Genomic DNA, 25,910 nt, shown 5'->3' on the forward strand with positions numbered 1-25,910 from the left:
CAGTAATCTCCCTGAGGTGTGTTGTAATGGAAAAGAGAGAAGTTTTTTTTAATCTCCGCATGAATTTTATTTCTGTCCTGTAGACCTTCAAAATCCAAGCTGGACCACATACCTACAAGTTTATCTTGCTAGAAATTGAAGCAGTGTTCAGTGTCTTGTAGGATGGGAAAATATCCTGAAAGAAATCTTAGAAATGCACACAGGATCTTTTCATTCTTCTTTCCTATGCTGCTTAATCCAGGCCCAAATACTACCCAGATTGGACATTATCCCAGCATCCCAAACACTACAGATAGAGCACAAGGAATTCTATCCATTAATTCAGCAGCCTGGTACAGTGGAAGGTGTCCCTGCCCATGGCAAGGGATTGGAATGAAATGGGCTTTAAAGTCGCTGCCAACCCAAACCATTCTGTGATAGTCTCATTTTTTTTAACTGGAAAATATCAGCTGAGGAAGTTAAATCATTGTACAAACTCAATTTTGCTTTGTCATTGTAATTCAGTTCAAGGAATAAAAATAATGAAAATGTTTATGTAAAAACAAGCTGAGTTTTGGTCCCCATTACCATCAGTCAATAGTGAAGCATTTGGACCAATTAATCTCACTTTAAAACAGTGCTTAAAACTCTCCTGGAACCATCCTAAAAAAGGACAGGGTTTGTCACTAATTTCAAGCAGACACCTGAGCCACTAGGTGTGTGGGCTGGGAGTCTTCAGCGCTGGATGGAAAAGTGTCGCACCAAATTTACCAATGAGATTATTTACTGTGGAACTCCACCAAAATTGTCCCTGCACCCACACTGGCCTGACTCACAGTAATTTCTGCAGCCACATCTGCCTAATACAAAAATTAAACATTTCAACCCTTTTTACCCATTCATTGCCAGCTCAATATTAACCCTCTTCACTTTTGGGTGCTGGACTGTGACAGAACCAAGAGAATTTAAAACATAAAAAAATCTATGGTAAAAAGAGTATATTACACCTTTTATTTATATACACTGCTGGACCTGGCAGTGTTAAGTTTATGGTTGAACTCAACAACCTAAAAATCTATTTCAGCACAAATGATTCCGTGATTATTCACCTCAGGTTTCCAAATCCTATAATTTTTACAGTTTCAGCATGGGTAGAAAATTGTATATTGCCCAGCATTGGAACCCTAACATCTCATCTCAAAATAATAATACAATAATACATTTTTTTCCTGACATTCTGGTAATAGTTTTAGCTCATGAGAGATAAACAGAGGTTTTCTGCCTGAATTTTTCTTTCTCCTTCTTTTGTTTTTTTCTGTTTCCTTTAATCCATGAACCCTGAATTACATGCCGTGTTTCCTACTCAGACCTAGACTTCAGAGAACCAGGAAATATTTTCTTTATTGTCTCTTCCAATCTAACCCATTCTATGATTCTCTGATAATTTCAGTACATTTGGTGTTGAATTTTTGCTTTTTTTTTTTTTTTTCCTTTTTCTTGTTTTGTTTTAATGAAGGTGTTTTCCAGGCTCCTTGTGCAATTCTAGAGGCCAATGGCAAAATGTTTTCTCAACATCATCTTAAATAGAAAGATTCTTTTGTGTAAAGCAAACAGATCAAATACCTGGATCAGAAAATCTCTTAGCACATGCCAATATCACATTTGCAATAATAAACATGTCTCTTGGAATTACTCTGGATATTACACAGGTGTCCGGGGGAGAGGCAGGATAAATGTGAGTTTCAGCATTCCTGAATGCCTTGGCAGCTGAGAATGCCAGTTCATGTTCCTGGATCCAAGATATGAACAAATTATGGTGAAAGATCTCTGGGTTTGGCAGCATTTTCTGTCTTTTCCCTCATTTTAAACCCTTTCATATTGGGAATGGGCTTGGCATAACTTCACCAGATGACTTAATGAGAAAATCAAATAATGCTAAATGCTTTTAGCCATTGTTAATCTTCATCACACATCCCTAAATCTAGTCCAACACTCTTATCCCAGTATGTCCACAACAATGAAAAGTAAACTCATTATTCAGAGCCAAAAGCAGAGTGAAATATAACCATTGCTGTGAAATTCCAATGGTCAGGGATATTTACCTGCTCTCCTGGACTTTCCAACTGAACCTGAAAGGCCAAGCTGGAAAAACAGCAATGTCCAGGTTGGCCAGGGAATGGGAAACTCTCCAGGAGTCAGAGAATGTTTTCAGCCTTGAAAAATGAACACTGAGAAGGAACGAGGTGGGTGAAAGCAGAAGAAGAGAGATTTAAATGAAAAGCCACTGAGGGTCAGGAAAAAACAGGTAGAAATGGAATAGGAATGCATACAGAATGGAAATTAAAGGATTTATGGTTTTCAGAGCTTTGTGACAGCCTCTCAAGAAGGGGAAGGGGGCAAAGGCCAGCTACATTCAAAGCAGAGAACAATACATTTTTGAAGGGAATTATGAAGTACCAAGGCTCTGACAAAAAAAGGGTTTGAACAGGATTGCTGAGAAGTTTCCTATTTTTATCATCTTTCCACCCCTCCAAATCAGAGAACACCAGAATTAATTCCCTGATTATTTCACTGGGAATAAGCAGCTGAACTTTGGGGGCATATATAAATATATATATATATATGGAATGTGCCTAGTTTATGGCTTGTTAAAAAAAAAGCAACACTAAATTGAGAGATGTCCGAACTTCAATGGGAATTTAAACTGCTGCCCAACCACGTCCTATGGAAAAAGAGAGGGATTTTACACAAGGGCATGCAGTGATAACACAAGGAGAAAAGGCCTTAAGATGAAAGAGTAGATTTAGATTAAATATTTGGAATAAATTCCTTATTGTGAGGGTAATTTCTTCCTAATTTCACTGAAATGTCTGGTGACATATCAGCTGCGAGCTGCATAATGTTTGACAACAGCGATTCTGGTATATTGACTTAACACCCCTCATCCCACAACTGAAAAATGTTTATAGACAATTAACTTGGACTGACTGCACATCCTAAAAGGAGAAATACTTCTGTCTGTGTTTTGAAACGTGGGATTTCATCTGGATGCCCCCACACCATGGAAGGATGAGGTGAGTCACAAAAATAATGAGACAGATCAAGCCCAGCCCCATGACTGAGCCCAGGTTTAACCCCAGAGCAGCTCAAATGTCACTGATGCAAAATTTTGCCCAGCAGAGCGCAGCTCACACCTCACAAATGAGCAGCCGGGAAACAGGGAGAGCTGGCTTTGCACAGCCAAACCGCAGGGAAAATACAATTACCAGAAACATCCTGCTGCTCACAGAAAAAATTGAAATATTTTAGTGCAGAACTCTGCCTGCCAGGGGATGTTGTGGCCCCATTCTTCTTGCTAGTTTAAGCTGAGCCTTCCCTTTTCCCAAAAGTCCTCAGTCTTGGAGAGGCCATGATCCAGAAAAAGCCTTGCCAGTCAAGGTGCACTAAGGGCAGAAAAAAAGTGAGGAAAATAATAAGTTTTAGTGGAAGAAGAGATCTTGAGGTGATAAATCTAAACCTTCCATATTTGAAGGAGCTTTTTTCAATGGTCCTACAACTGCATTTTCTTGTTGTTTCTGGCTGGAAGACCCTTCTAAACACAAAGGAAAGAAGTTTAAATGCATTTTTTCCAATATCACTTCTTGTTACATTTTCATCTTTCCCAATATAAATTAAGGGTTGTCACAGTAAATGTTCTACATCTAAAAACAGCTCAGAGCAAATCTGGGTCGCTGATTTATGGAAAGATCTGCTCTCCGTCTGCAGGGTTTTTTTGGATATTTATATAAATAACTAAGACCACGGTATTGAAAAATGTATATTTCAAGTTAATGGATTAAAGTTTCAGGAATTATGAGTAGCCAGATGAAGGAAAACAGGAACAATTTAAATTCAAGATCAACATTACAGGTAGAAATGAGATCTAAATCAGATAAATGTAAAATATACTCAGCTGTGGAGCAAACACTGACAAAGAGCATATATTAAATTGAAGAAGATAAGGCAAAAAATAGGAGTGCTATAGAAGGAAAATAAAGTAGAACAAAACAAAATAAAGCACTACATGGATGATTGAGGAGAAATAGAAAGGAGAAACTAAACAATTTTTTGTATGGGAATAGGAATGAAATGGAAAAATATAGAATTTATTAACTCTAAACCCCACTTCTTTCAAAGTCAAGGTCAAAGCTACTGTTGATCAGGCCAAGAATGAGCTATAAAAACCTCTGGCTATTTATAAACAATAAGTAGTAATTTCAAGAAGAGTTTTAATGGGAGAGGAGGGACTTGCGTGGGAGGATCTATTTTAATTAAAGTCAGTATCAATCACCTTTGCAAGCAAATATTCCACTGCCAGCAATGACTCCCAACTATTTTTGTTTAGCCTAAAAATATCACTGTAAAACAATATCCATTACATCTCTGATCCTTGGAGTTTGAGGCTGTCAAAGATTTATTTTCCCTCTCTTAAGCCTCTGAAGTCACTCTGAACCCAGGAGAAGGAGGTTGCCTGGGTTTGGAAAGACAGGTGTCTGCTATAGAAAGCAGGAGCCTCCCTTGGAATGGAAAATGCAAACCCCCTCCCACCAAATTATTATAAGTTTGAAATTAAGGGGCTCTCAGGAAAAGATATGGGAATAGGGATAACAGTCCTTTACTAGGAAAATTAAAATGAAAATGCAGTAGTACAAAAAAACCACTGACAGAGTCAGAACACAACCTGACACCCTGTTGGTCAGGCTGCTGGGAGCAGCCCAGTCAAGTCCTCCTGCAGTGACAGATGTGGTTCTGTTGGAGCAGAGATGATCCTGTATGAAGGGTGGAGTTTTACTCTGAAGGTCCAGTGGTGGTGAGATGGGTCTGGTCTTCCTCTGGGAATCCAGTGCAAACGGGCCGTGCTGGTGTTCTGGATCTCAGGTTTTATCCAGGTAGGAATGGTTGGCTCCTCCCCCTGGGTGGAGCATCTCCCAATGGGATGATGTAATTGTATCAGCCATGCAGTGACCCTCGATGGCCCATGAACAGCAGATATCCCCTGGAGGGAGGATGGGTGGTGGAAGAGATAAAGAACACTGCCCCACCTGGTGGCACAGCAGGAACCTGCACACACTTGTGGGGTTTAGGGTTCTGCCTCCATTTCCCTCTTCAGCCCTAAATACTGATATGGAAATTCCTCTGTCCCACTGTGTCAAAGCAAAGCCATTCAGAGACAGGGTTTTGTTCAGAGGCTTGCCATCCTCTTACTCACACATTTCTGTGGCCACATTGCCAATCGAGGTTGTGATTGAAGTGAGTTTATCAGAGATAAAACAGATGATTTGGGAACTGTCCCTTTTATCATCAAAAACATTATCCTTTTGTGCAGACCCTTTTTTTTTACTGTATGATGGGTTTTTTTCCAAATTTGACACAGTGTTTCATACACAGCTGAGAAATTAATGTTGCACTCCACATTTTGAATGTGGATAAAATGAGGCAGAACTAAATTAAACAATTTGTCCCCTTTTTATTCAGGAAAAGCTGAGGAACTCCAAAATGCTTCCTCCCTTGGTTTTGTGCATCTCCCATGGCTGCATCCATCCAATACAGGTGCTCATCACCTCCAGTCCCTCTCCCTTCTCATAAGAAGATAAAATAGATACAAAAACCAGTAGAAAATCATGGGATGCAAGAATCATGATGCCAGAAGAGCAGATCCAGTTGCTGGAAGGTTGCCCTTTTTATTACACACATTATCCCTACGTTCTCTTCTTTTCATACCAGGAATTGTGCAGAGAGAAGATCCAATTTGTGGTAGTAAAATTTTGATTCCTACCTGCAACTCAAATAACATGAATTTGACATATTTTTACAATTTGCCCCAGACAGAAGTGGGAGTTACTTTAGTTTAAGGGGGTCAGGAACTACCAAGAACTCTGGCAAAGTAAATCAAGTTATTCCCTTCTGTGCACAAGAACTGAGACTCTGCCTAAAGCAAGATCCTGTTCTGACAGAGATCAAGAACAGATGCTTAATAAATGAAGTAGGGCAGCTTGGATTGAAATAAATCGAGAGGGGAAGAAAAAAAGAGGTTTCTCTCCTACATTTGTCTACATCATCTCCTGCAGAAAGAAAATTTTCCTTTTGCTGTCCTGTCCATGCTCCACTGTCTGTACATGCAGTGATGCTGACATAGAGCCACTGGTGCCAGGGGATGAATTTCATAGCACTAAGGACAGCTGGCAGGTGTGTAGAATATATTCTGATACTTTCAAGAGTACATTTAGGTAGGTATTTTTTTGGTGATTTCTAACAAAGCCTTAAAAACTGTCTGTTTTGATTTGAACCACTATTTTGATTTCAGTTTTGGCAGGTGGATGTGGTGTCATCATAAAAATCTGGTTTAGCTTGGATCCTACGTGAGAAGAAATCTGGCTGGTTTTGACACCAGGGTGGGGTTTTAATAAAGCCCATTTCAATAGCCAGGCTGAGGGAGCTGGGATTATTCAGGGAGAAGAGAAGGCTCTGGGGACAGCTCAGAGTCTCTTCAGTACCTGAAGGGGGCTCTGGAAAAGGAGGGAGAGTGACTTTTTACATGGGTAAGCATAAATGGGAAAGGTCTTAAAGTAAAAACAGAGAGATTTAAATTAGATACGAGGAAGAAATTCTTGGCTGTGAGGGTGATGAGGCACCAGAACAGGTTACCCAGAGTAGCTGTGGTTTCTCCTGAATCCCTGGAAGTGTCCAAGGCCGGGTTGGATGGGGCTTGGAGAAACCTGGGATAATGGAAGGTGTAGAACAAGATGATCTTTAAGGTCCCTCCCAATCCAAACCATTCTGGGATAGCACCAAAAGGCTTGCTGGAATCACAGTCTGCAGGTGAAAACTGAGAAATGAGTCTGACCCATCTGTGTTGCCTTGTGGTGATGAGAACCATGACGAAACACTCACGTGTTCAATAATTAGGATGAACTTTAGGCCCCAGGCTCACAGAGTTTACTTATTTGAGGGAAGCTTTACCAGGAAAGGCACAAGAATGTCCACCTGGAGCCTGTACTGCTGTCCTCTTCTCCCCTTCCCCTCCCATTGCCTCTGCCCAATTAAGTGCAGGGATGTCTTGCATGCTGAGGGACAGACCCATTACTCATTTTGGTCTGAACAGAAGAACTTCATCACCCACAGAGCACCATCCCAGCAATGCCAGCTATGAATTACTGCCTGGATTTACATCTTTTATATTCCTGCCCTGGCTTCAGGCCATAAACAGAGACTGAATTCTATTTAAAGGGACCTCTGAAGATCATTTGGTGCAAAACCACACTCAAAACACAGTCACACCCTGTTGTAATAAATAGGTAGATCAGACTCATTTTCTCATGGAGAAAAGCCAAGTCTTTGTTTACAAAACTTATATTTATAGGAAACATTCGAAAGCACCTTGTTAAACCTAACTGGTCATCTATATAGTAAAACTTAGTTCATTGGTTGGTAAGGGCTATCGTATACGTTTATTAAATTTCCTCTCTCTAGATATGTTTACTTTTATTCACTGATACTTTTTTCACTGATTCTCATGGAACAGATTCATTGTTTATGCAGGTGCAAACTTATTTCTCTCTTTAAGAATAGGCTGTTGTGTTCATTCTTATAATTTTTAATGGGAACTTGCAAACTACTGCTAGCTTACCTAGAGTAACAGGGCCTAAACTATACTTTTATAAGGCTTTTCTTTTATAATATCTCTACTTGTCTGCAAGAACACCCCAGTGCATTTCCTTCCAGGGCCTAGGATGAAGGTTTCCTGCAAAAAGGAGGATAAAACAGTAATAATAAATTGACCTATTAGATAAAGGAGTGATCTAGCCTAAGGTGTGAGAAGAAACCTGCTTTGCACACTTCTAGATGAGACAGGGGAATGGCCTCACCCCACCTAAAGAGTGAACAACATCAGAGGCAACATCTGATGGCGGCTGAAGGCCACAGGATGGAAAACACAGATTCTGTCAAAAAAGGAGAATGAGTCCCAAACAGTGCCAGATAAAGGGTCTGTCCCTTCATCTACCACGAGCCTTTTTAAAGCATTTGTCTGCCCAAATCTTGTCCAGCAGGATATGCTATTGTCCAGATGAAAATTTTGCTCTTTCACGGATCAGAGTATCTTTGTCTCTTCTCTCTGGGAGCAGAACACCATCCACGGAGAGTTCCTTTGTTTTCTGGGGGTTGCTCAAAGGCAAAGAGTTTCACTCAGTTTGCCAAAGGTCTCAAATGTTGGCTCAGACCCCACAAAGAAAACACCTGAAAAGAGGGAGGACTTTTACCTGTCATTTTCCATTCCAGTCTTGTGCAACACATTCTCTTTCTAAGCAGCTTTGGTGTGTGATGTGCTGTTAGGAACAATGCTCTCATTTTCACTGAGAAGTTCTCAAAGTTCCTGCTGGAAGTGAGACTCATTCAGGTGTGAAGAATAAATTAAAGGGGTGATTTTCTGCACTCTGAAAAGCAAAATGACTTAAGCACACCCCTCTTCATGTGGAACAAAGGGTTCTGATCAAAAAACTGCCCTGGAAATAGAATTGTTCCTTCTGCTCAATGCATTGAGGAGATTTGTAATTTCCCATAAGTTTAGGCCACTTTTCAAGTGTTACATTAAATAATGAAGGCAGTGGGAGGGAGATTCAGTCCAGTAGAGCTTCATATCCCTCCTTGGATTTTGATTCAGTGATGATCTATTCAATTTGCAGACTGGAACAGTTTTCTTCAAAGATTAAAGGAGCTTGAAGCAAACAGCAGCATCAAAAGTCAGGCTGAGGTGATTTAAAATGGACCGGATCAGGAAGCTCAGAAGACTCTGGTAATTCTGAGAAACAGAAAAAGGATCAGTGATTGGGGTTTTTTACCTTCATACATATTCTCTATGATTTTTAGCAGACTGATTAGTTCCAGCCCTTGAAAGGTTTATAAGTACTTGCTTCCTGTTGGAATGCATTAAAGCCAAGAGGAATTAGATGCAGGTACATTGCCATGAGAGTGATTCATGTAGCAGCATCTTAATATTTCAGTGTTAAATCTAAGTCAGTTTTACACTTCATTTTAGTTCTTGAACAGGAATAACTACACACAGAAGTATGGACCAGGGGCCGACAGGTTGGAGAGTAACTTAGCCGGAAAGTCCCTTGGAGCCCTCAGGGATGAGGAGTTGACCATGAGCCTGATTGTGTCCGTGTGGCAAAAAAAGGCCACCAGCATCTTGGGTTGCACTGGGAGAACCACGGCCAGCAATTCAAGGGAGATGATCCTTCACTGAATCCCAGAATGGTTTGGGTTGGAAGGGACCTGAAATCTCATTTTCCCCCCTGCCATGGGGCACCTTCCACCATCCCAGGTTTCTCCAAGCTCTGTCCAGCCTGGCCTTGCACACTTCCAGGGATGAGTTTTCTACAGTTTTTCTGGGCAATCTCCCCTCAGCTCAGCTCTGGTGGGACAATTGGAGTGCTAAGTCCAGCACTGAGCACCAGTGAAAGAGACTGGGAGAGCCTGGAGTGTCTTAGGGAGACTTTATGATGCTTGTACCCCCAATTGTTCTGTATATGCTGGATATTAAGTTCTACACCTTTCAGACTGGTTCTGAGAGGGAAGGGGAGGAAAAGAGAAGCGCTGAGTTTATTTTCAGAAACAGCACTCCCTCCTCTGCATTCCTCTCCTGGACTGTGCTGTCTGCAGAACGGACAGACAGTGGGACAGAGATCTCCTGTGCTTTTAGTTAGTTTTTAGCTAGCTGAGGGAAAAAAGCTCCCTGGACTGTTTCTCTTTTCTTTTTCTCGGGACTGTTTAAACCTGCTCTGGACTGAAAAACTCAGAAAAACACCCAGATCTCACACCTGCGGCCCACTGGGACCTGAGCCTCGGCATTTTTCAGCACCAGAGGGACTGATAAGAGACTGAGTGAGCTGAGCTACCCCCATCAAGGATTTCTCAATTTACCATCTCTCTTCAGAACAGCGAGAGGTTTTGTTGTTTAATACTATTCATTTTTTAGGCTTGTGAACACTTTGCTTGTTGAATAAACAGGTTTTCTTCCACTTTTCTCTAAAGAGATTTTTTCCCGGACCAGCTGTGGGGGAGGCAACTTGAATTTGCTTTCTAGAGAGACTCCATGTGGAGGTTTCCTCCCAAATTTGCCCTAAACCAGGGCATGGAGTGGGGCCAGGGAAGGATCATAATGATGGTAAAGGGATGGGGACATCTAACCCACATGGACAGGCTGAGAGCTGGAACAGCTCAGCCTGGAGAAGAGAAAGCTCAGGGGATCTCCCAAAGGGTGCAAACACCTGATGGTGTTTACATTACAGAGCAAATGTCCTCTCAGTGACAGGAGAACAGCAATAAGGCAGAAAGTAAAATACCAGGAATTCAGTTTAAGCTTAAGAAAAGTCTTGTTTAGTGTGAGGGTGGCTGAACACTGTGAGCCTGATATTTCTGGGTCTGAGAGATTTTAGCCTGCTAGCAGCTCCTAACTTTTTCCCAAGAAAAAAATTCTCAGGAAAGCTTCTTCTCAAAACAATCTTGGCAAACAACTATCCTTTCTCAAAATAATCTTTCTCCAGGTGGTGTTTTGCTGTTTTTCTCTAGTTTAACCCATGAGATTAGAGAGGTGTCGTTTCTATTCACCAACTATGTTAAGCCTGTATCGGAGCACCTTATAAGAAGTAGTAAGAATTAGACAATAATGCCTTTTTTCTCTTTGCTTTCTGAAACATTTGGAGTCTCTAATCTTTCTTTCGTGACCTACAACAACAGAACACAAATAGTTTGCCCCAGGGTGTTGTGGAGTCTCCATCCTTGTAGAGGTTCAAAAACTATTTGGACACGGTCCTGCTCTAGTTGAGGCTCTGACCAAAGCAGAGCAGTGGGCCAGGACAAAATGATCACCAGAAATCCCTGCCAGACTCAGAAATCCTGTCTGATTTCATTGGAAATTATACTTGGAATCACCACTCTGGAAAAGCCAAACTTTCCAACACCCACAGGCGTTCAGGTCTCTGTAGCTGAGTGAGATGAATCCCAGTTAACAATGAGAGAAAAACTCTTCAACAGGATTTGTTTTCCAAACAAAGGGTAAAAAATGCAATGTGACACTAAAAAGAAAATTAATAATAAGAAATACATGTCAAGTTTGGGAAGCATTTTTATCACATACCAAATTTTCAACTATTTTAAGTATTTTTTTGGTCCTCTGTAACTGTATTCCAACAATGAGTATTAGCATCCTTTAAAACAAACAAAAAAGCATAAGAAGATTGTTTTTTTAGTATATTGCAGCAAACTTGCAATGTCATGTCCCTCTGGAAAAAGGTTCAAAATGTGTTTGGTTATTCACTTTAATATTCTTAGCCAATAATGTAATCAAAACAAAAACATAATGAGTGAGAAAAAGCTTAAAATGAAACAAAATATATTGAAAAAAATATGGAATTTGACTTCCAATAAAGATGATTCTTGTTGACATTCTTGACTTCTTTAAATTTCTGTTCTAATTTTGCAGATGTCTATGTGATTATTAAAAATTCAAGCCATGGATGTGATTTTGATCCATTTCCACTCAAGTAAACATGAAAAGACGAAATTAAGTTTCTTTAACGTAAATTCATTCTAGAATTTTACAAATTGTCCCAATCCAGGCTGCTGTAGTTCTACAATCAGGTTGCTCCGAGCCCCATCCAACCTGGCCTTGGGCACTTCCAGGGATCCAGGAGCAGCCACAGCTTCTCTGGGTACCCTGTGCCAGGGTCTCACAGGAAACAATTTTTTTTCCTAACATCTGACCTAAATTCCCCTAAATTTCTTTTAATTTCTACCCATTACTCCTTGTCCTATCACTGCAAAATGGATTTTGCCATTGGATAAAGGATGAATGCCGCTCACTTTTTGGTGTCCCGTTAATAGGCAATTTTGGCATAGGTAACACACATGAAAGAGTGAAATAGTTCATAATGGGAATTTCTGTAATCCAAAATAAAACGGGGAAGTTTAAAAAATGAGGTGCTGTTCTCTGCATTCCCCTTGGCTGGCTGACACCACCACCACACCGTATTTCATGCATTGTATTGGTTATGTTGTTTTACTGTCCTGAAACAAATAACCTTAATAAGAGGGGGAAAAAAAAGTCACATCTTCCAAAAGAAAAATAAAAAAGGAAATATTTTAAAAACCCTCAAAATGCAAAGCAAAGAAAAAAAGTCTTTAAAAATCCCTCTCCCGAGAAGAAAACCCAACTCACAACCAATACTGTAATTAGCAGCAGAAGAAATGCCTGGAAAATGGACTTAAACTGATTTTACTTTAATTCAGTTGACTGAAAAAAGTATGGTGTGGCCATTTTAAATACCCGTTTCTGTGTGGTCAGAGAAAAGGAAGAAACACCTCTTCAAAAACCAAGGCTGACCATTTAGAGGGATGAAATAGTTTCTATTACATTTTCAGCCATTTTGTTTGTTATTAAAATTTTCTAATCAATCACAAAGCTTGGCTTCATGGAATTTGAGTAAATATATCAAAAAAGCTCTGAATCTAAAATTTTCTGACTTAGTCTGAGAAACTGTGATGTGCTGTACCAACCGTCTAAAGAAGGAAAGGAACAAGATAGAATTTTCTCCAGACACACACCTGAATAAATAAAAACTCAACCAGAGGACCATCTTTACTTTTTCCATCAAAACCAGGTGCTGACATCCATGGAAATGATCCAGTAAAACACTTTTCCTGAAAAAAAACCCAACGAAAAACCTTGACTCAAGGCCAAACATTTCATGGAGTTACACAGACTTGAGAAGTGAAAGACAAGAACAAAATGATAAAGAAAAAGGTAAATTTTGGATCAAAGGTTCCTCCAATGTCAAAATATTTATGTTTCATTCTAACTGTTACCTTTTGGTCCTTTTTTAAAAGATATATACTGTATATATTCTATACACATTGTGGATTATTTTATGTCTGACATTAAATAAAAAACATTTTCAACATCGCAATAATTGAAAAAGTCATAGAGTTTTTGTTGGATTTAAAACCTAAAATTGCATTCTTTTTCTTGCTCAAAAACCATTTTGCTCCTAGACGTTCCAAAAAATAATTTAAAAAAAGAAAAAAAAAAGAGGTTTCTGTTTCCACCTAATAAAATCTCAACTACGACTTAAGTGTGTGAAGTACAGTGCACTTTTAAACACAGACAAAAATGGCTTTTCATTCCACCCCTGCTCGAGTGCTCTTTATTTTTAGCTGCTACAGAGACATTTCCACATCCCAACATGCACTAAAAGCAGCTGTGATAGAAGACAGGCTGAAGACAATTTAACCTGAAATTATGTGTAGCTGCCTCACAGTCTTACCGTTGTTTCTCTAAGAATCTGTTTCTTTTAATTCCTAAAGAAGTAGTGACTTGTAGAGCAGGGAAAAAAAAAGGAAAAAAAAAAGTGTAGAAACTTCTTTTTAAAAACGAACACCCAAAAGCCATTATTTTTGTTTTCTAATTAGAATTTAAATCTATCTATTACAGAAAAAGAAAACCCAAAATGTTTCCTGTGCTATTATTTCAACACCTACATTTCCCTTTATTTTTAAATTTGGCAGTTCTTGGTCTACCTTATTAAATATAAAATTTTAAATGCTGTCTTTTCCAGAACACAGCATTAAAAAAAAAAAAAAAAAAGAAAAGCAAGTTTAAACTACACTTTTTCAGCAGTTGATGAAGAACAAAGAGAAAAGTATTTCCAAAAAACATGGCTTGCATTTAGATATGGCCCTTTTAAATCCATGATTGCGTCTTCCAGGGTAAATACGTGAAATTTGCTTTATTAGTATTGCTGCCACAAAGCAGGGAATGAATCTCAGACAAATTGTTGTTCTCACTTTTGGTTTCCTACACAAAAGTTTGGAAGTTTTTGGCGGCACAGGACAGAATTTGTTGGTTCTGAACTTGGTTTTGTGCAGAACCCGACAGGAGTGAGCGACCAGTGTTGGGGTCAGGGAACAGGGACAGAAGGGCAGGGAATGGCCTCAGGTTGTTCCAGGGGAGGCTCAGCTTGGACATCAGGAGGAATTTCCCCATGGAAAGGGTGCTCAGGCCTTGGCAGGGGCTGCCCAGGGAGGTTTGGAGTGTCCATCCCTGGAGGTGTCCAAGGAACACCTGGACATGGCACTCAGTGCTCTGGGCTGGGGACAAGGTTGGCATGAGGCACAGCTGGGACTCCATGGTCTTGGAGGGTTTTCCCAACCTCAATGATTCTGTGATTCCATATCTGAGCAAGAAATGAAGGTGGGGAGAGGTAGAGATGGTTTGGAAAGCCACGGAAATGGAATTATTGGAGGATTTGTTTGAGGGTGTTTTGTTCCTGTGGGGGCATAGTGGTGTAACGCTCCAGAGCTCTGTCTCTACAGGATGACAACGAGGGCACATTTCATTCCTTGATTCACTCGTTTATTAGGTTGGACATAGAAGTGTTGGAATGCACAAATCTTTCTGGGATAGCGCTGAAGGATTGCTTTGGATGAAGGGCAGCAGAACTAGACAGGATTCACATCCATAACTGCTTGGAGCCAATTGTCTGGAGCCAAGTTTATCTTGCCAACAGCTTCTGGATGCTTTCCTGAAGGGGACTTGCCGGTTTGTTTGGGCACTGAGCCCAGGAGCCTGTGTAGTTGTGCCTGTGACAGAAATCCACACAAAAGCAAGGAAAAAGGGAGTGTCAACCATTCCAGATAATCTCCTGTAGGTCCCCTAAAATCAATCCTCAAGGAAGAATTGAATGGGAAGGCTGCAGGATATATGATGACATAACAACCACTGAAAAGCCTCGTTATTTACTGTAGATGACTGAAAAGATCCTAAATCACAGCTCTAATCACTGCACAGAGGAAAGATTTACTGCAGAGGGACATTGCCTAGATTAAGTCACTGCAAGAGGATCCTAATTTCTCTTGGATTCCATTTACAGGGATAGAACTTAAAATTTATTAGCCACTTACAACTTTAAAGTCTAATGACCTTCCTGGAAACTCAGGACACTGAACGGCCCCCAGAAATGCTTTTGAGACTGTGCTGGAGATGCTGGATTTTTGAAAGTCCTCATAGGTTTTTTATGGAAAAGGAATGTTCGTCTGAATGACTGTGGCTCCCTGGGAACTGGTAAGGAATTCGGTTCCAGGAAGTAAATCAAATCTAACCTGGTGTTGTGAATGATGTATTTCTGCAGCCAGTATTTATTGTGGTGAGTTCTGTGAAAAGAATCCATGAGGTCAGGAGGGATTTCTGCAGCGACACAAGGGAGAAAAACATTCAAAAGTCATGAATCCCTGTTAATTTAACCCCATTATGATGGTAGCCAACCTCTGTTCTTGTCTGTCCCAATGGAGGTGTTAAGGAATTAAGGCTTCAAAGGAATTAAGACTTCCAGGGAACAAGATACCCTTTCTCTCCCCTTCACAGTGAAAACCCCATGTGCTGATTTTTTTTTTTTTAACAGCGTTAATATTTTTCATGGTTGCTAATATGAGCTTAAATTTTGGAAATGTGCTGAAAACAGGGTTGATAATTCAGTGATGCTTCAGTTATTTCTAAGCAGCACTTGCACAGAGTCAAGGTCTTTTCTGATTCCGGCTGTCCTGGGGGGTATTCCAGACCTTTGGCACCATGCGCAGCATATAAACGAGCAGGAAATTTGGCCAGGGATGGCTGCTTGGGGGCTGGTTGGGCATTGTTGGTTGGTGGTGAAAAATTGTTTTTCATTTGCATCATTTGTTTTTCTGCAGGTTTATTGTGCTCTCTCTTTTAAAATTTATTTTCCTCTACATTATATTATATTTAGGGTATGATTACAGTTATTGTTGCTATGGTTATGGTTACTGCTATTACTGCTCTTGTTTTTGTCACAATTATTATTTTATTTCAGTTATTAAACTATTCTTATCTCAACCTGTGATTTTTCTCGCTTTTACCCTCCCATTTATTTTCCCTAAGTCCTGCTGGGAGCAGAGAATAGGTGAGCATGTATGGTGTGGTGTTGAGTTCCTGGCTGGCTTTAAACCACAACACTCCTGTACAGCTGGATCTAGATAATTCCAGAGAGCTGAAAGCCCACTCAGTGAATCAGAATTCCAAGCACAAATGCTCGAGATATTCCTCAAGATAAAAATAAAGGAAATTTAGGAGTGAACAAGGAAGCCAACACCTCAGCTGCACAGGTGATTACTGGGTAAGAGTCTCCCACTCAGTGTCAGCAGCACTGCAGAACTTCACAAGAATTCATGGAAAGGGATGGTGGAAAGAAGTGAGAAAGAAGAGAAAAAAATTGAAGCAGTTTTTAGCACTGGATTCTTCATATTTTGAGGGAGGACAAGTGAGAAGGCAAACAATCACCAAAAGGAACTCTGGAGTCATGGGGGAAGCATGGGCAAGACTTTTATTTCTGTCAAAGTCGAGGTTTGAAGAGCATCATCAAATCTGTTTGAAGAGCACTTAGAATACACTGAAATGCTGGACTTGGGAAGCCACCACTGAAATTTGGCTTGACTTTAATAGAAGAGGATTTCTTTCAGCATTTCTTGTTTGTTCAACGACTTTGAGTGCTGAGAGTCATCAATCAACCAACACTGTAATCCAATTTATTTTAAAAAAATTCCAGTAATTTTAATTTTGTTCTCTCACTGCAAAAAAAAGGCAATAAAGAAATTGAATATTAGAACATCAATGGGTGCTCGACTCTTGACCTCTTCCTTTTTTTATTAACTATGTGAAAAATTATTTTACTTTCTGAAGAATATGAATACTCAAGAGACTGCCCTGAAGAGTTATTACCTTCCCAGAGCAAAGAGTATTATTTGTTGCTTTCCTTAAAGACAGATGAAGAAAGCAAACAAAGAAGTAAACAAATAAACTTGGGGTCTTTTGGAATAAAAAAAACATGGTTAAGGGCATGAGAAGTAGTGTGTGAGATACCTGTTTCACCATGGTGGGTGCACCTTGTGTTCATGAATCAAAATGAATTTCAGAGAAACAAGTTGAGTCTAACAAGTTTCAGAATTAAAGCTCCTGAGAGCAAAGTTAATTTCATGACTTTGGATGGATAGTAACAATTCCTCATTTCAAGTTCAGGGGATATGATAGTGCTGCTCCATATGCTGGTGGGAATTTTAAAGGCTTTTGGGTGTTTATGGGATGGGAACCTCAGGAAGGCTAAAAGGTAGGATGGAATGCAGAGAAAGGGATTTTCAGGGAGATCAGCCCCAACAGACTCAGTGAAATGAACTGAAAGGTCAGTGGGGTTAAGGAGAGAGAGAGCAAAATAATATTGGAGTTTCTAGAAGATAATCCATTATCCTTAATATTTTGAGGTGAGGGAATTGGGGATACAAATATGAAAGAAAAAGAGAAGGAAGCCTTAGGAAAAACGGTTGGGAAGCTGGGAGATGTATATAGATCTACTGAGGGACGTCCCTATAAAGACCATTCCCATCTGACATGGCAAACTTGGATTTTGAGGTGGGGAGAAGCACATGAAGGTAGATTTGGTTAAAACTCCCCAATCTCATGTTTGCTCCTGCAGACCTCAGGGTCAGTCTGGATTTGAGCACTGACCAAACTACTCCAACATCCAATCCATGCTCCCATCACCTCCTTTGCATCAATCCATCTTCAGTGAGCCTGATGCCTCTTCTTGGAGGAAAATCCCTGAGCATTTCAGTCAAACTTGTGATCCCCTCAAGGAGTACCCTGAGTAGAATTAGGTCATCTCAGATGACCCCAGCCACCTGAGGATCTGGAACTCTCCCCTCATGGCACTTCTTTCAGTCCAAACCACGTTTGCTTACGTTGTGGCAGAACTCTCATGTTCCCACCTGATCAAATGCCAATAGGTGTGTGCAGCTGAATTATTGTCTGTGCTCAAAGGCATCTCCTCAGAGATTAAATTTTCCATTTGTATTCTCACTATTTAGCAAGTTGTATTTGCCTCTTTTTAATTGCAGAGCCTCAGTAAATAAGCAGAAAGCAGAAGGCTTTGCTAAGTCCCTCTTCTTGAGAGACTATGAAGGGGAACTAATTTATTTCTAACACGGAGGCGTCCAGACAATTTCACCGTGTCTTGTTCCAATTATGAAAGCAAAATGAGAACTAAAGCCACATTTACTCATGAATTGGAGATATCCCCACTAATTTTGGTTAATTCTGACAAGTGCCTTTTGACAGCTGGAGAAATTACTGCAGTTTGTTTGCCTATTCTCTGGGTGACTTTCAGCTCTCTTTAAAGATCTTGTTGTGCTGTTTATTTGGATAAAATTCTCAGTTTGTTTGGATATGATGTAGTTCCCAGCTCTTCATGCTGGGCCACGGCACAGGATCAAAACCTAGGTGTGATGATCCAAATAATTTACTTGGTTTTATACTCCTTGGAATAATTTATCTGCTGTGCCCACTGATGTCCCACAGCAAAAGAGTTGGATTTCACCATCCTGTCCCCAGGGAGAGGGAGGGGACGATTTATTAAGGAAAAAAAAATGATATTAAACTTACAGACAAATTGTTTGTCCTTTAATCCTCCCAGACTTCTCAGACACCTGAATCCTTTTCCTGGGAAAGTGCATCTGGGATGTGCCCTTGTAGAAACCAAAGAATTTATTTTCTCTCTGGGATCAAGAGATAGGGAATGGGATATTGGTCCAATATATTTTGCCTGTGTTTAATTAAAAAAATGAAAGATTAGTAAGCAAAAAGTCATTAAGTTTGATCTTTCATAAAAGGCAAAGTAGTCGATATATTTAGCACATCTTTAGCACATTTAATTTTGTAAATTAATTTCTGTGTCTCACAAGGGTATTTGTTCATTGATTATCTTTGCAGTACCTACAATTTGTTCTACCTTTTTTAACCAAGAATACAACATTTACTAAAAAAAAAATGCTACTTATATTTTTGAACATTTTTGGATGACAAAGAGACATTAACAATAAAAAAATGTGGGGGTTACACCGAGAGAAGTCCTGCAGGATGTTCTATGATCCTATGAGAAGTTTTTGCCACATTTAACAGGATAATGGATCCAAAGGTAATTGAGAAGTGACTGCAGAATAATTTGGCTGAAATTGCAGGGCTTGTGGTTATAAACTTCTGTTAATTTTCCTCTGATCAAGGGGAGGATGTTCTTTATTTAAAAAAAAAAAAAAAAGGAATAAAAAAATTAGAGCCTGGTTGTCATCTTGAGCAAGAGGATATAAATATGAAAAATTGATAATTTGATTCCTAGTTTAGTTTGCTTTATTTGGACATGCATTTGCCTTTAGGTGGATCAAAGTTGAATTGTATTATGAAGCAAAAAGAAAAAAGTCTGGTTTGTGTGGAATGAGAGAAATATCTTTGAAGAAGGGTTTGTAGCTGGCAGAGTTGAGTTAACTCCGCTTAGTCAAACTTGCTGATGTTGCAATCTTCATCCATCTAAGTTCTGGGGGGAGGAAATTAAAAAAAAAGGACAGATCAATGTTCTTTACAAGTACTTTGTTTTGTTTAGAAGTGACAACATTCATTACTGCTCCCCTCATAAATCACTTCACGCTTTAACAGAGCACGACCAAATTGCTTCTCATTCTCTCTGAGAATCATTAGTAACTCTCTGAATCTCGGATAATTACATCCTAGTTTTTTTTTTTAACAACACCTGTGTCACTGTTAAAGCTTTATGTAAACTGGGTTTTGAAAAAAAAAGAAAAAAAAGTTTAGAAAGACATCTTTTCAAGTCTCATTTACATATAGTTCCCATAAACTTGTTCCCCAAGAATTCAATTGGAATACAAGAAAATGTCTCAAATTGTAAAGTTTTATTGGAACTCCCCTTGATATTGTCAGAGTAATAACCTCATCTACAGTGTTATACATTCCTGAATACTAAAGATTTCTTCCAGCCTTCCTGCCTTTTGTTTTAAGTTTTGCAGTGGAAAGAAATTTTTCTGCCTTCAAGTTTTCTTAGCTTTTATACTGCTCCCCCTAAATCTGGCTTCTGTTTTTGAAAAGGTGGGGAAATCCCTTTGGATACTGAGCTCACACAACAGAATATAAATGTACAGCTAATTTCAGAACTACACCAATCATGAGGTCACCCATATTTCAGCCTGTTTTGATTGAATTTTGATTTGTATTCTACATTCCACTCACAGGTTACTCTGGGGAGTACCTTCACACCAGCAGTGTAAAGTGTTTGTATCCTTATATTTAATTCACCACATCCAAAATGAATCTGGTTGGAAAAGGCATCCCATGGAAAACATGAATGTTGTGGCATCAGCTGGAATTGAATTTGATAAGGAAAAAATCTGTGCAAGCAATGGGAGGGGTGAAAAAACTTCAGCCACAGGGTCTGAGTAACTGCTGGAATCAGGATGAGGAAAGAACATGAACAAATTTCATCTGATCTGATTTCAGCATCATTTAATCTGCTATTCCAAGGGTCTATGAAATAAACTTTAAATAAAGTTTATTTATTTAAACCCCACCGATTTTATTTCAAAGGGATGACGCAAAAAGGTTAATTCTGATTCCAGGAACTTTTTCTTTATGGATTCCTCACCAAATACCCCCTTAAACACACTCATCAGCATGAAAGCCTCCATTATTGCAAAAAATAATTGAACTCTTTTATTTTGATTTCTTTCTCAGCTGTCAGAAACAAACCACAGAAAGCATTCTTTCCATTCTAGTGGCTTTTTACCTCTTACATTGTGATGGGAAATTGGTACTGACGTGCCTGACCTCCAAAAATTCCCTCAGAAAGTCTTGATCAATATCTGGGAGATGTTTTGAAACACTCGGATGAAAGGCACTATAAAACTAGAAGTGTTTTCCTTACTTGTACTCTGACACTAATATTTACCTTTGTGCTTGGGCTTTTGGCAGGGTTTCCAGTCTCTGTTCCCATTTAAGGAAAGTAATTCTGCACAACTTTCTAGGGGAGAAGAAATACAGGGAATATTCTCCATTTCCTGTCCTTGTGAGTTGGACTTTATTCCCTATTGACATCTTAACCTACTCAAGACACACAAAGAGAAATAATGCATCAGAATAACATTTGGTATGGTACCATGTCATTAAACTCATTGGAAAGGGGAAGAAAGAATAAATAATAATTTGGGTAGAGAAAAAGCAGGCTTTAAAATGGTCTGCAGAACCTGTCACTAAATGTTTCTTTTCCCTTTCAACCCACCCACAATGAAAAGAAAGGTACTTTACAGAGTCACACAATGAACCAAGTGCAACTAAGACCTGGAATATTTTACAGTCTCAGTTCGTTCTTGAGAATGAGGAAGAAATGGGTGTAGTGGAGAGAACAAATAGTTCAGCAAGGCTTTCTGATTTCTGCCAGTGCTTTCTTAGGAATGGTTTCATTCCTCCGTGCTCCAGCTTTTCTGTCTCAGCAGCAGAGAAATCAGCCTTCAGCCTCCTAGAGGTGGTTTAAGGAGGCTGATCTAGCCCATACACAAGGGTTTTGTAAAATACAGTTGTTATTTTTTCTGGCTCATTATTTCAGTGCAGTTTAATGTTCCCCTCTAAATGTTGTGTTTTAACTGGAATAACCTTGCACCAGTGTGCAATTCAATATGGGTTTAGTTACACTGGGTTTCTATCTGTTTGAAGTATGGACATGGGTTTATCAGGATTAACAGTTTATCTGGAGGGAAACAGGCGGAGCTTCTTGGTGGTTTAGGATGACTGTCACAGCCAAACATAATCTTGTCTAAGCTCTCCTGGTTTTGTCCTCGACTTTGTCACACGGACTGTGTGAAGATCAACTTCTCCCCCATTAATCTGCCATTTCACAGGGAATACTTTGCCAAATCCTGTTGCTACCCCACACCTCAAAAATCTCTACATTCCATCCAGCTGTACTGCTCCACTAAGCCCAGATGTAGATGTTTGCTGTCCCTCATCACTGCTGGTTCTGACTTTATTAATCTTTAATTTCCTCAGCTCTCACAGCCCTTTCACAGGACTTTTCTTCTGGGAAAACACTGCAGCATCATTTCTCCCTATCTGGTTTGCCAAGCCAGAGCAGATCAAACCCCCTGTGCTGGGTTAGATTTCCTTCAAGCTTTCCTTCTTTCACCTTTGGTTTGGAATTCAAATCACACCACATGAACCCCCTCACCTCATGGCTTTCCCCTGACTCCATTCCCCTCTATTTCTCCTTTTTTTCCCTCTCTCTGCCTACAGGCTTCTCAAATCCTGGAATTAAATGGATCTGGGAGGGGAGAGAGAAGTGGTGAGGAAAGGGATTGAGAAATCAGCTCCAGCTCCAGGGTGTGAATGTACTGCACACTAAATAATGCCAGTACCCTCAAATCCACCATTAGAATAATGAACCACAGAATCCTGGAATGGTTTGGATTGGAAGGTTAAAGATCATCCAGCTCCACCCCTGCCATGGACAGGGACACCTTCCACTATCCCAGGATGCTCCAAGCCCCGTCCAACCTGGCCTTGGACACTTCCAGGGATCCAGGGGCAGCCACAGCTTCTCTAGGAAATCTCTGCCATCACTGTCACAGGGAATAATTTCTTCCTCATGTGTAACCTAAATTTCCCCTTTTTCAGTCTGAACTATGTTTTTGTTTCTGTTTTTGGTTTTTTCCCAGGTAACTCCATTTTCCTCATTAAACCCACAACTAATAGACAAAAAAAAAAAAAAATAAAAAAAAAACCACACCAACCAAAACTATAAATTTCTTGGTGTTTATCAGCCAGCCTCTCTGCAGAGTTTTAGCTGGCCCCAAACAAACACTGCCCAGTTCTGAATCTCTTTATCTTCTCTGCCCAGAAAGGGAAAGCGAGTTTTACACGCAGCAAAGGAAGGCAGAGAGAGGAAGTTTGAATCCTGGCTGAAAGAAACTGATAAAACGTAAAAAAAAAAAAAAACAACAACAAAACAGTGTAGTAATCCAGCCCCATGGACATGAGAAATACCAAAGGAATTGGACTGATGTGGTCCATGGCAAGCAGGTCAGACAAGCTGAATGCTCTGCCTCTTGGAGGTCTCTCACAGCAGTAAAAGTTTTTCAAGACTCCAAAGTGTGCAAACAAATATGATTTTTCTTTTCTGACTGGAATCCAGGAGTCGGGGATGTAGTAATGGGATGACCAGAGCAGTTGCTGCTCTGGGGAAAACTTCTGAGGGATGGTGAACACATTTTTTAGGATTTTTTAGGACATAGTACAAAGGGAGCATCTCTCTAAGCAGATGAATAGAAATATTCCTCTTGTGGCAGTCACTTTATTGGGGAGAGCTGCTGAGGAAGAGTTGGCTTTCAGTGAGAAACTCAAAATCACAAATGCAAAACTGCTCCCACTCTCGCTGCCAGCAATTTCCCTCTGCCGTATTTTTTTTGTGGATTAAATGAGGTGCTCTTCATAATGCTGGCAAAAGCACAAGCCAGGGCACTGGGCAGTGTGGGGCATTGTAATTTTATCTGCTTCTGTGTGGTCTCACATGTCTGAAGCAAATGAGCTGTGTCACCTTTCCCTGTCGCACAAATCCAGACTTCAGTGCATGCATCAGAGAAGGGCAGGTTTCTTCGTCACTAATATTCAGGACACCTGCAAAGTTCTGATTGCCAAGCTTGCATTGAAGTTAATAAATTTGGAGGAAAAGCAAAAAAAAAGTTAATAAATTTAGAGGTTAGGTAGCAACACCATGGCACTGAGCTTGCAAAAAAAATCCCTCACCACAGGATGTGAGAGAAGGATCCACAGACTTTAACCACAGAAGGAAATAAATAAAATAGGCCAGAGTGATTTATCTGGGCTATAAAGCAAGTAAGATATAATTACTAAGATAAAGAGGACTGAATTCAGTTCTTCCTCCCAAATGAATGTGGTCACTTCATCCTTTCAGCTCCAGGACTGGTCTGCTCCTGAGGTCAGGAGTGGATATTCCTTGGGATTGATGTGTTTTGGATGGGACAGAGCCATCCCAGGAAGAGGGATGAGACAATAATACCTTTGGCTATCATTGGCTTTGCTCAAGCCAGCCCTGGAACCAAATTCTAAAACATAACACCATTCAGTTTGCAGGTTTAGCATGAGTAAAACAAATAAATATCTAAATTTTCCCTCTGTCCAGGGGTAAATATGATCAGACCAATCTTTCCCAGTGTGTCACGCAGGTGTTTCTGCTTTGCCTCCATCAGTCCTGTTACTTGCAATTGATTCCCTAATTAGTCTATGCCAGCTCAAAAGTGGTTTTTTGTACTGCATTTCTCAGTTTTATTTGTTTTCAAATGAGGGAGGAGACTAATTGTGCTCATCCCACAAGTTACTGCACAGAATATTTCACTTTGGGCTCAGTGTTCAGATGATATGATAAAAATGGCCCCTCATGGGAACAGTAGGGGAAAAAAAAATTTATTGAAATGTTTGGTTTTCAGGAATTTTTTTTAATAATTATATATTTGTAATATGGTATTTGTGAAGAACACCTGAATATGTCCTTGAGTTTAATGGACACTTGATTTTTTTTGTCACCCAATATGTTTCCTTTTGACGCATTAGGATGCAGAACAGAAAGATTTATGGCACGTCAATAAATAGATTACCTCAGTTTGGAAGAATCAGAAGAAAAAATGAATAAATGCATGCAGTATTTGGCAGTATAATAAGAACCAGTATTTAAATAGCTGGGGATAATCAGGCACAAGCTCTCCTGCTTTCAGATGAACACTGTGTTCTCTCCTTTGGTGTGTAAAAAACAAAGTGGTAAAAAGAAAACCTCTCACTTCCAAGATTTCTGGATGCCTGGTGGTCTGTGTTACATTAAGAACTAAACTGAGCTACTTTATTAAAGAAGTTTAGGTACAAAACTAAAATTATCAAATAAATATAGTTAGTTAATATGAACACTTTTTTTTCTAAGATTCTGCAAATAAGAACTTGGAAGAGGCCACTTTTTGGATCAGATTGGTGATGAGAAAAGCCCTTATATCTAAAACTTACAACTATTTTTCACGAGGAAAGCTATTTTGCATAGAATTAAACTTAAGAATATTTCACTTCATAGACGTAACAGACACAGCACATCACCTGTAGAACCAGTCATGCACTCGACCTCTCTTGGGTATCCCTTGGATAATATCAATTACACCTTGGAGGGGATTTATCCTTACCTTAAACAGCAGAGGATGGCTGCAGTGGCATGAAAACCTGGATGACTCATTTCAATCATCCAACAAAGTAAGAAGTGGCAAACTACACAGAGTTGTTAATTTAATTTCTCTTCCTTCATTTTGTGTAGGACATTATCGATGATGTGGTAGGAAAACTATATTTGTGTGGGCAAAGTCTCTCCAACATTTTTTTGCTGTTGAGATGCATCTGCCAGCTCAAACTCCTGGAAAATGCAGAATTCCATGTTTCCCTTTGCACATTTAAAACTAAAGCACAAGCAAAGAGTAAAACTTGCTGGAAGGAGCAGCTGAGGATCTGTGGTGTGTTCTGTCAGGAGATGATTTGAAGGCCAAGAGCAATCCATTTCAAAGTCAGCAGTAGGACAGCTCTGTTACATAAGGTGCAAAATGCCTGGAATAGCACTGCCACGAGTACTCTGTGAGACTGGGGTGTAGAAAAAGCTATATAAAGGCACGGCATTATTTATTCACCATGTTGATTCCGCTTGATTTTGCCTCAATTCCTTTCCAAAATTAGGACAAGGAGGTGAGTGCATGAACAAAGCAATCCAAGCCATCCACCCTGAAGCCTTTCAGAGGAAGCTGTTCTGTTCTCTTTGCCATGAGAGCAGTGATTTTTGTTCATTCTTTATTCCGTGCACAATTTTAAGGAGACAGGACATACTTCAGAGGTGTTAGACCCTAGTGCTGAGATGGGTGTAGGTTTACTGATTGTCCTTGCAGGGGTATAAGTTCCACTAAAA

Source organism: Chamaea fasciata, unplaced genomic scaffold (genome assembly GCF_029207755.1).
Source record: "Chamaea fasciata isolate MVZ Bird 193981 ecotype frontalis unplaced genomic scaffold, bChaFas1.0.hap1 SCAF_1, whole genome shotgun sequence".
NCBI classification, from domain to species: domain Eukaryota; kingdom Metazoa; phylum Chordata; class Aves; order Passeriformes; family Sylviidae; genus Chamaea; species Chamaea fasciata.